This window comes from Arvicanthis niloticus, chromosome 2 (genome assembly GCF_011762505.2).
Source record: "Arvicanthis niloticus isolate mArvNil1 chromosome 2, mArvNil1.pat.X, whole genome shotgun sequence".
Lineage (NCBI taxonomy): Eukaryota > Metazoa > Chordata > Mammalia > Rodentia > Muridae > Arvicanthis > Arvicanthis niloticus.
This window is the reverse complement of record NC_047659.1, coordinates 27,809,250-27,820,233: the sequence shown is the minus strand read 5'-3', so window position 1 is coordinate 27,820,233 and position 10,984 is coordinate 27,809,250. Positions and strand designations below refer to the sequence as shown.

The 10,984-nt window shown below is 44.0% G+C and overlaps 1 non-coding gene across 1 annotated transcript; it reads right to left on the bottom strand.

The window, feature by feature from the left end:
• Window positions 1-9,474: 9,474 nt before the first annotated feature.
• Window positions 9,475-9,615, bottom strand: LOC117704760 (small nucleolar RNA SNORA48). The gene has a single exon (XR_004606292.1). It is a non-coding gene; the product is annotated as a small nucleolar RNA SNORA48 (small nucleolar RNA).
• Window positions 9,616-10,984: the final 1,369 nt, after the last annotated feature.

The following is a 10,984-nucleotide window of genomic DNA, read 5'->3' as shown; positions in this document are numbered from 1 at the left end:
TCCAATTACCTTCCCTGCTCGATCCAACCCAACTCTTGATTTTGCACAGTAGTGAATTTTCTCCACATATCTGTAGACTTCAACATAGTGAAGAGGGATCCTCACTCAGACTTCATCCTAAGACACTGTTCCAATACTGGTCTTTTGAAATACCTAAATTGTGGTCTGTAACATCTTCCTTTGTGCTGTGCAACATCGTCTGTCAAATGTAACCGCTGTCGGCCTAGTTGAATTTCTGGGATCAAGAAGATATGTTGAAATCGGTTTCCTTTGGGAGTTGGGAGCACAGGAAATGCAACTGTGAACGCATGTCACACAATCGCCTGCTGCTGACACACCGCCCGGGGTTTGTCTTTGCCAATCCTTGTGATCCTACCACGGCTGCATGGGGGGTGGGGGATACTTAGAACAGATGGGGAAGGATTCAGGTAGCAGCCACCGGACTACTGCTGGCTGTGAGGCTGCTTCGGCTGCACCTTTGCTTCCTTTCTTCTTCCCCACTTTGCCACCCTGACCAATCTCAAAGCTGAGATTGTAACCCTCACCTCCCTCTGAAATTAGCCTCAGGTGTGTAATTCAGGACTTCCAGTCTCTCCACCTTTATCAAGCAGAGCTTTCTTTCCCTCTCCTCCTCAACTTCCTTGTTGTCTGTCACCACCACCACTTGCTGTGCCCAGAGCCATCAGATGAGGATGGGAGAACCCGGCTTCCCTCACTTAGCTCCAGACCACACTTGTTCACTTGCCACCAGCCTGAGAAAGGGGTTCATGGTCCTCAGCTTTGCTGCCATCAGCCAATGAGCTTTGAGCTCAGGACTCCAGGTGAACAGAGCAGCCACAGGGCAACTCAGACCTGCCAGCGCTCAGGGTCCTTTGTACTTATGCCTAGAGAAAGGCCATGCATGGAGAGCCTAAACATACATGGATCTTAGACAGTTCTTCTTCCCATAATCGTTTTGTTTCTACACATTGAAGAGGTTTGTACATAGCTCTTGTGTTATTCTGGCCACCCCTCAGATTTGATGTGGAGTCTGACAGGTTTCAGTGTTGCTGCTTCCTTAGACCCTGGACTGAGACCTGGAGGAGTTCTGTGTCACTGTGTTTTTAGATCGATGGGCTCTGCCTGCTGGCTTCTTGTTGCATCCCACTAAATGATGAAATTAAAAAAAATAATAAAAGCAATGTCTGGTGTTAAAAAAAAAAACTTGCAAAAGCAGAGACAACTGTATTTACAAATATGTTTATGAAAGCTTTATTTGCATTAACGTATGTTGAAAATAATAATAAAGAAATGGAGAGATGTCTTCTTAGCAGTTAAGGGAGTCTACTGCTCTTCCAGTGAATTTGTGTTTGGTTGCTAGTGAAAGAGTTAAAAATCTTTTAACAAAATAAGTAAGATAAGAGTTCAGAGCTGGGAGTTTAGGTCAGTGTGACCGAGTGCTATGGATACTAGGAGAGTTTGAGTTGGGAGTTCTCAGCCTGCCCGTACATCCTGGATACCAGGAACTTGGCTGATTACGTATAGGCTCTTAGAGAATAGCTTCTTCCTTGTACCCTGTCACAAACTGAATAATGGGCTGGGACTTTCAATAGCCCTCCCTTACTCCCCCTGGGTTGTGGTCCCCCCCCCCCAATTGTGGTTTTGGGCTTTAAATTCTCCCTGTCTCCAAAGCCCTGGGTTCAGACCCCATTGCCCCTGTGTGGGCTACAGGTCATGACCTCAGTATACTAATTAAAATATGCCTCTTGCTGATTACATCAAGTTTGGTGTCTTACAGTTCATGGGTGGCCGTGAATTCCCGAGGCTTGGGTGAGGTCCTCCATTCATGGGGGCCTTACATTAGCACCCATGTGGGGAGGCTCACGTTGTAACTCCAGCTCCAGGGGATTTAATGCCTTCTTCTGGCCTTTGTGGTTCACTCATGTGCAATACACATACGCATACATACACATACTTTTTAAAAAAGAAAAAAATTAATTTCTGGGGATGAGGGACAGCTTAGTGGGCACAGCACTGCTGTACAGAATGAAGACCTTCATTCAAATCTCCAGTACCCACATAAAATCTGGGCATGACTTCTCATTTCTATAACCTAGGTGTTGGTGGATAGAGACAAGTGTATCCCAAGAACTAGCTGGCGGCCTAGTTTATTCAAAAATGGTGACCTTCTAGTTCAGCTCATGAAACTGTATTATCATCTTCCTTCTATATTCCTGTATTTTCAAAATACTTTATTTCAATTATGGTTATTATCATAGAAGAAGAAATGTTGATTCCAATATTTTGTAATGGGAGAAGACTACTGTCATTTAGACATATGTTCTTTTCCCCCAACAAGCTAGTAAGTTTCTGGAGAGCAAGAATTATGAAATTTGCTTCTTTGAATCAGAATATATACCATTATCCCTGATTTAAAGTGCCCACTGACATTTTTTTCCAAGCAACAAATGACTGCTAGTTTTTTCACCCTCAGTCCAAGTAAGATACTGAGAAGAGAAAAATTTGTCAAACTATTTTGTTTTTAAATCAGATCCAAAAGCTTCTTTATGTGTACTGAATTAAGATTCTAAATATTAGGCTGTTGTTAACAGTTTCAAAAGAGAATTAATAAAATGTCGGTTTATAAAAAATATGGGAATAGCCTGTGTAAGATCTGGCATGGCCTGCTCCAGGAAGAGGGCCCACTTCCAAGGAGGATGTATCTGTCTGTCTTTTCCTCAAGGAAAAGAATAGCATTTCCTTTCATGAGAAACTAAAGCATGTGATGCAGAGGCCTGGCTGCTTTCTACTGAAAACCCCATGCAGACCAGGGTGGAAAGCAGTGCATGGTGGCAGATCCTTCTCCACTTGGTCCCATCTGCTTAGTGGCACTGTGCCTACCTGCCAGATGGTATGCTGGCTTCACAGGGACAAAGGCACCAAAAAATGACTTTAGAAGACAGTGTTACTACCACCCATTTGGGTTCCCTGCCTTGGTAACAACTCACCAGTGTTGGTGACCCTGTCACATTGCACACAGATTTTTACAGTTTCAAGAAACAAGTGGCTCACAGTGCTTTCTGAGTCCTTTTGGCAGGCTGCTGCTTGGATTCAGATCTTGCAGGTGTCTGTATACTCCTTCAGAAGGATATAAATAAGAGAGAAAGACTGAGACCACATAAGCAGCTGAAGTAACAAACACCCACGGCATCTGCCAGATGACCTTCTGGGTCATCTGACTGTTAAATGAACAAGGGGAGGTGGGTGTTGGCTTTGAAACTAAAGCACTCTTTCCATTAGATAGATAGATAGATAGATAGATAGATAGATAGATAGATAGATAGATAGATAAAAGGGGTGGTTCTGTTTACTCAGAGAAGCTGGTGTCTAAGATTGGGGTGTAACCCAGATTGCTTCCTTGTGATAATACAGGTCCTGAATTGGTGCCCTAGAAACACACAAGGAACGATAAGAAGGAACAGAAAATGGGGAGGGGGTGTCATGTACACTAGTAGAAACTCTGTGTAAAATGCATTCATCCATGGCTTGTGTTCGATCAGGATTAGTGGACACAATATGGAAGCAGAAGAAGAGAAAAGCGCTCTCCAGCATCAGGCTGTATGTTGTGCAGTGAAGACCATTCCCAAGTGTGCAAGCTTTGGTGGCAGGCTTGTGGTGCAATAGGCACAAGAGGGAACAGCAGCAGATTTGGGAGTGGAAGACTCGATCTGCAGATCTGTTTCCCTGCACTCCCAAAGTCACAAATACCAGTGTCAGTTGTCGGAATGTTCTTACCAGGAGCTCCCACATCCTAACTTCCAGTTAAAGACATTATTAGCCAGTAAGCTTTCCTGTCCAGAGTTTCTTGGCTCACCTGAGCTTTTTCAGTTATTAGCCTTTTATCAAAGCTGTTGAAGTGGATAAATAAGAATATGAATTGTTTCTGTTGAAATTTAAGAAATGAAGATAAATCTTTTACACAATTACAGGATGAATACATAAGCTACAGATGCTTCTCCTTTCTTAACAGAGTTGCCCTGTGCAGCAATAGTTAGCCCAGACCTCTATATAGACCAGAGTGGTCTTGAACTTACAGCGATACTCCTGTCTTTGTGGCCCTGGTATTGTAAATAAAGACATAAACAGCCCTACCTGGCCTAACTCTTTACTTATATGACCAGAAAAATCTCAGAGATGAATTAGAAAATATACCAGAAACCAGTTATATGAATACTTGAAAGCACAGAAGTAGTTGTCTATGTAAGATGTAAGCACTGGGCTCAACAGGAGAGAAATGTTACCTTTAATATTTCAGGGCTTCTGGGTTTTCCATTACATAGAAAAATCATGAGGTGAAGCCCAAGTGTATTCTGGAAGGGAGTAATTCATCTCTCAGGACAGGCTTGTTAGTGAGATGCCCCATTGTGTCTGAGAAAGGATATGCCACACTCTCTATTGTTATATTTCCAAATTTTAAGTACATTGAAACTCATATTTATGAGTTAATATACAATGCTCCTCTTTCAAGTTGTAAGTTATTGGGGGAAAAAAAACCAAAACGAGAGGTGGACTGCCTCTTCTGAAATTCTTTGCTGAAGACCCCTGGGGAATCTCCCAAACCCAAACAATACAAAGTATTCCATTGCTCTTGGGTGGTCATCAGAACTTGATGATAAAGCTCTATTGTTCAAGACATCACATACTTTGGTTATGGGACTTAAAGAAATCAAGCTGGTACAAACTTGGAAGCTTCTTCCCACGTAGCTAGCTTTCATGGTACCAGAAGATGCTGCAAAGGCATCCATGGGAGAAAGTCATGAACAGTCTTAGCCAGCTCACTATCTTATAAATTACGATAACAACCAGCTAACCAGTGTATGCTCCTGTATCTCAGTTAGGGCTTCACTGCTGTGAAGGGACAACATGACCAAGGCAATTCTTATAAAGGAAAACATTTAATTGGGGCTGGCTTATAGGTTCAGAGGTTCGATCCAATCTCATCATGGCAGAAAGTGTGGCAGTTTGCAGGCAGACATGGTGCTGGAGGAGCTGAGAGTTCTGCATCTTGATCAGATGCAGCAAAAGGAATCTGCTGTCTTCAGTTTGCAGCCAGGAGAAGGCTCTGATTCCACACCTCTTAATAGTGTCATTCCCTGTGGGTCAATCACTCAAATACATGAGTCTATGGGAGCCAATCCTATTCAAACCACCACACGCTGGGTGCAGTAGAGGCATGGAGTTAACCAACTACTGTCTAAGTCAATGTAAACTCTATGCCACAGAAGGAAACGCATGCCTGTTTTTTAATATCTGACCCCCAACTATTAGCTGAGGGACTCATGTTCTGAGATGAACGTACTACTGTTTTTCTAGATGAACAGCTTTGAACTGCCTTCTAAATACTTATTCCTGCACCCATAGATTAGTATAGCTCTCCATCATCATCAGAGAAGCGTGTTCGTGCAGTGGACAGTTCTTAACACAGCTCACTGAGTGAAAATGAGGGCATGACCACTTCAAAGGCTGGGTGAGGATAAGGCTTTTATTGTAGATAGGAGGGAGAGAACAGACCGATGCATCTAGAAGAATCCAGACTGAACATGGCTAGCAAAACAGATCAGGATATGAGAGGAGTGGGGTGGGGGCAAGAGAAGGAGAGAAAAAAAGGGGATAAGAGAGGGGACCAGAAGAGGGAGAAGAACCAAGAGGCTAAGGCAACCAAGAGGACAAAGAGAACCAAGAGAGCTTGTGGCCAAAATGGCTTGGTTAAATAGAAAAAAAAAAGGAAGCTTGAGGAAAGAAAGAGGAGCTCAGAGTCCAGAAAGGTTTAAGATAGACGGTTGGGAGGTGAGAATTACTGAGAAACCAGACTCTGTAACAGACGCTCATAGTGCCTGGAAGATCATGGTGGCCGGCATCCAGTTTCAAATGCTAATAGGCACCCCAGTTGGTTATTTACCCTGACTTTCTTTGGGACCTAACAGTCTCAGATGGTCCAAAGGCAAAGAATAACTGTGTATGGAGAGCTCAGCCATAAATCAGATATCGATACATGCTGAGCCCCATGGCTCAGGAAACACCACAGCAAGTGTAAGAGCCAGAGGTAGGTGAGAACCAGGGTTGAAGAGCATCTTATGGTCACGACAGGATACCTGCACCCAGGAACACACAGACGCTGTGGATGACTGACCAGTCAACATTCCAGCAAGGATGGGGGTGAGTTCATGAAGCCTCACTCCTGGCTGAGCAGTGACTATACTGACTATGGATGGCGGCTGAGAGGAAGCGAGTCGGTTTTCTTTATGATCTAGTGGCTGGTGCTATGCCCATGCCTATCTGGGTAGCACTAATTGAACCAAGTGGGTTATAGGAAATAAAAAAAGAGGCTATAAAGGTGGGATGCAGACATGAGTCAATCTGTGAAGAGTTCCGAGAGAAGTAAGAGCTGAGTTTAATTTAAATACGTATGTATGAAATTCCTAAAGAATAAATGAAAACATTAAAAGAGAATTCCAGTACAGTTAGTGTCTGCTTTAAGATTTCATATACAGAAACACGACTCCTTTTATATAAAATGCTTTTAAGAACATCAGGTGGCAATAAATCATGCTTAAAGACTTTATGCTTTCTAGCTATAAACCTTCACTTTTTGAGGACTCTCACAAAATGGGCATTTGTAGTAAAAAAAAAATGTGTCTCAACACCCTTCTGCACTGGCTTTACCTTATCAATTGTAATTCTGTCCAAGGCATCGTCAGAGCCTCTCCTATCAAAGGGAGGGAGAAGATATTTCGTAGCAACTAAGACATAACTTGCTTGAGAGTCACCAAAATGACATTACTACGCCACATCAGCATGCTTCTCCCTTGATAAACCCACATCCACACTTGTGTATACCTTGTCCTTTCCCAGCGTACCTTTCTATTAACCCCTACGAATAAATGTTTGTTAAGCTTTATCTGATAACACTGACTCTGCATTATACTGACTCATCTTGGAAATCGTTTCTGTGATCAAGAGGCTCAAGTTCACCTGAGGGAAGAATCTAAGCTGATGTGTGTAGTAGCAAGGAGGTGGTGACTAGCCCATACCCACTGCACTGATATTTCTATTTCAGGAATCAATATTTTGTGGGTTTTTTAGGGGAAAGTTAGATTCTAAGAAATCATTGGAATTTTACCAAGTTGTAATAGTTAGCTTCTTTTTCTAAGTTGTCTTACTCCCATAATCTACTTGATCATCAAGAAAGCCCATTTTATTTCATTTTGAATTCTTTTACTTTTTGTTAGCTTTTAGTTGATTCTTTGTGAGTATCACACCATGCATCTCAGTGCCAGTCATCTCCACATCCCCAGACATCTGCCCTTTGCCCTTGTAACTTCTCCTTGCAAATAACTCACACATAAACACACACACACACACACACACACACCAACAGCAAAAAAAAAAAAAAATCATTGTGGAAACTGTGCTCACATTGTGTCCCATAGTATATCCCTCTGTCCACACGTCTTCACTTGCAAATGTTCATTGTAATGAGTCATTGGTCTGGTTCAAGATCTCTGGCTTCTGTGACACCATCAAAATTGGATCCTCATTGGGACTACTCCTACTCATCCTGTTGTTGCCCTGAGTCATGGAGATCCTGCAGCTTTGGAACAGCAAGACTGGCCTTTTCACATGCCTCCATCATTCACAGATGATAGCCCTCCTGAAGTCCTGATATCTGGGCCCGAGTGGTAGCAGAACTGGTCAGCCCACTGACTCTCCTTTATCTACACTTCCAAAGCAAGCTCTCCAGCATTTCTCTGGCTAGGCCAGCAGGAGGCAGGGTCAGCTCTCCCACTCTCATGCCCTTGGGCCCAAGTCATCTGCACCCACACCTCCAAAGCCAGGTCCACTCTGCTGCTCATTCAAGTCAAAGCCCACTGTCACAAATACTGCATCCTGTGATGGGCTGGGCCAGCTCTCCCATTCTCATACCCTTGGTCCACTCTGCTGCTCATTCAAGTCAAAGCCCACTGTCACAAATACTGCATCCTGTGATGGGCTGGGCCAGCTCTCCCATTCTCATACCCTTGGGGCTGGCTAAGTTTTGCCTTCGCCATCATGGCCAGCTCCATTGTGTTGTCCAGGTGAAGTTCAGGACTCACTCTTCTGAGTACTACAGCTAGTGAAGAAGGTGACCTTTTTCTCCTGCTTTCATGACCCTAGGGCCAGCTCTCCCAAGTGCTGCAGGTGGTGAGGGGCAAAGGGCAGGAGGGCATACTCCACCCCCACACCAGCTCATGGCAGATGAATAGCATAACCAGCTTTCTCTCACTCTCATTCTTAGACCTGGCTCACCCATTTCCCCTTGAGAGGCTAGCACTACTATGCTGACCAGGAGAGGCTCAGGGCCTTTACTTCCAAATGCTACAGCACTTGGCTCAGGTAGCACAGGCTGGCCCTTGATGGCAAGGGTGTGAGTGAGCTTGCCCTACAAAGCGTGAGTGTGGGAGAGCTGACCACTTGTCTGCTGTCCTGTGGTACGGGCATAGAGGTGATGATGCCCCTTGCCACTATGCTATTCAGAAAACCTATCCACAGGGTCATGAGGTCTGGAAAGCTAGCCCTGCCCCCTGATCAGCTACAGCACTTGGAAGAGCAAGCCCTTTATATTGCCTGAACAGCACAGTAGAGCTGACCTTGGTGGTGGGCTGGGCCAACTTCATGATGAGGACCAGCTCACCTGCTCTCAAGACCCTAGGGCCAGCTCTCCTGACTTCCACAGGTTGTGAGAAGTGGGTGGGGCAAGATATCACCATTGCACGGACGCCACATCACAGATGATTAGTGATGGAGCCAACTCTCCCATGTTTTTGCTCTTCAGGCTGGCCCACCTGCACCATCTCTATCATAGTTGTCTCTACTGTGCTGTCCAGGTGAGGTTCAGGGCCTGCTCTCCCAAGTTCTGCCAACAGTGTGAGATAGGGCCATCTCTCCAGAGTACGGAATCCAGTGAGGGGTGAGGCCAGTTTTGCAGCTCCTAGCCATCCGAGTGGCATCAGGGACATCCTCATGTTCTCTAGTTATGATAGGAGCCATCGAATCCACATGGAGCTCTGCCACAACATAGCCATGAGCTCAGTGCAGCCACCTGGGCCAGGACCCCACCATGGCCACAGGGAGCAAGGCTGACCCCTCACAACAGGCTCCTCATCTCCATGCTTGAGTCTCCAGTTTCATCTCTCTTCCTGATGCTCAAGTTGCTACACTTCTCTTTTCACCCATCTGATCACCACGTCCTCAAACATCATGATGGCTCCAGCTGCAGGTTGGTCACGTGGCTGACAGGCCCCGGGTGACATCCTCAACCCACGCTGTATGGCATGTTGGCAAACAGGTGTCTGTGGCCCACCTGTGGCTTGCACTGGAAGGCAGGGTGGCATGGTAGTTTGCATCTCTGTCTGTCTTTCTTCTCCCATGCTACGCTGCCTGGATTTGATTTGATTTTTATGAGTCCTAGGCATAAAATAGTGTTAGCCACTATGCCAGGCATCAAGCTAGGATGAACAAAGGAGTGCCATGTGCTCTGGCCCTGACTGATATAAGTACAACACCAAGAAGGTGTCTCTTTGCCTGTTGCCAGGGATTGAATTATTTTACCCTTTTCCCCCCAACAGGACTAAGCTTGCCTTCTTCACTAACCATCAGTAACTGGTCATTATGGCCTGGTCCATAATGTGTCTGGTGGTTTGCTGGAGTTACCCCTGAAGTATTCATTTTAACTGGAGTTTCCCTAAATACAGGGAAACAGAAGCTGGTTTATGGATAATTTCATTAGAAAATGATTCCAGAGAGCTAAACTGAGAGAAAAGGAAAGTGGAGGAGAGACGGTGACATTTTGCAAGTGACAAGTGATGGTTAGGCTGATCTTTCTAGGTGGCATTAGTAAGTAAGTCCCTGGTGTTTTCTCTTACAGGAGGAAAAACAACATGTTGCCACCTTAGATACACTGTCTATTGTTTGGAAATATTCACACCATGAATGACTGCCATGTGAATTCCCACTCATACCCACACATTCCTATATTGAAGAAGCCTTAGGGCAGAAAGCAGCAAGTATATAGACTGTGTAGACTCAAGGAGGCTTTGTGAGCACATGGGCTGGATTGCTCAAACCACGTGCAAAATCAATAGTGATGGAAGGAAACGGTGGGTCAATGCAGATGTGAACAACACACAAATTCTATTCTGATTTTGGGGGAAAAAACCCAACATTCAAAAGAGATCAAATCTTTATTAATGTTAGAAAACAGTTACTATTTAGGCATATTTATATTTAAATAATGTCACATTTTAAGAATATCTATTATCCATAAAAAGGGGTGTCATTGGAATAAACTATTTATTCCCATACCTGTATGATGAATTTCAGTATTCTATCCCTAAGGACAGTAAAGCTTCGTCAGGTAGGACTACCTAACTTCGTACAATATCATCTAAAATAAAACAACAGCAAAATAAAAATAAGATAAAAAACAATACTCAAGAGAAAACATTGTAAATTAAATCAAGCTAGGTGTTTTTCCATATCAACATTTTTCTGTCTTCTTGTGACTCTAGTCCAAGGCAAATCCAAGTTTTCTAATGAGGCTACACTGAAATATTCACAGAACAATGCTAAACATTTCTCTTTTGTGTTTCTTTTAGTCTTTCAGATTTAAGATAAAAAAATAAGTAATCATTCCCACTGAGCTGGGCTTTTCTTTGACCCGAATGGACAATAAATTCCTTCCTGGAAAGGCGATTTCTTACCCTTGACTCACTTCCCGGTTGTTACAATCATTTGTGAAACAGATTAAGAAACACCTTTGACATTGGCCTGTGGTTTTCAGATTGCTACGTAGCTATTTTTCTCCACACTGAAATCTGAATGATTGAGTCACTAGCATGCTGGAGGAAAAGAAACCTGCATATAAAAGAAAGAAAGAAAGCGAAGGAGTAGGGCTGGGGAATTGTTG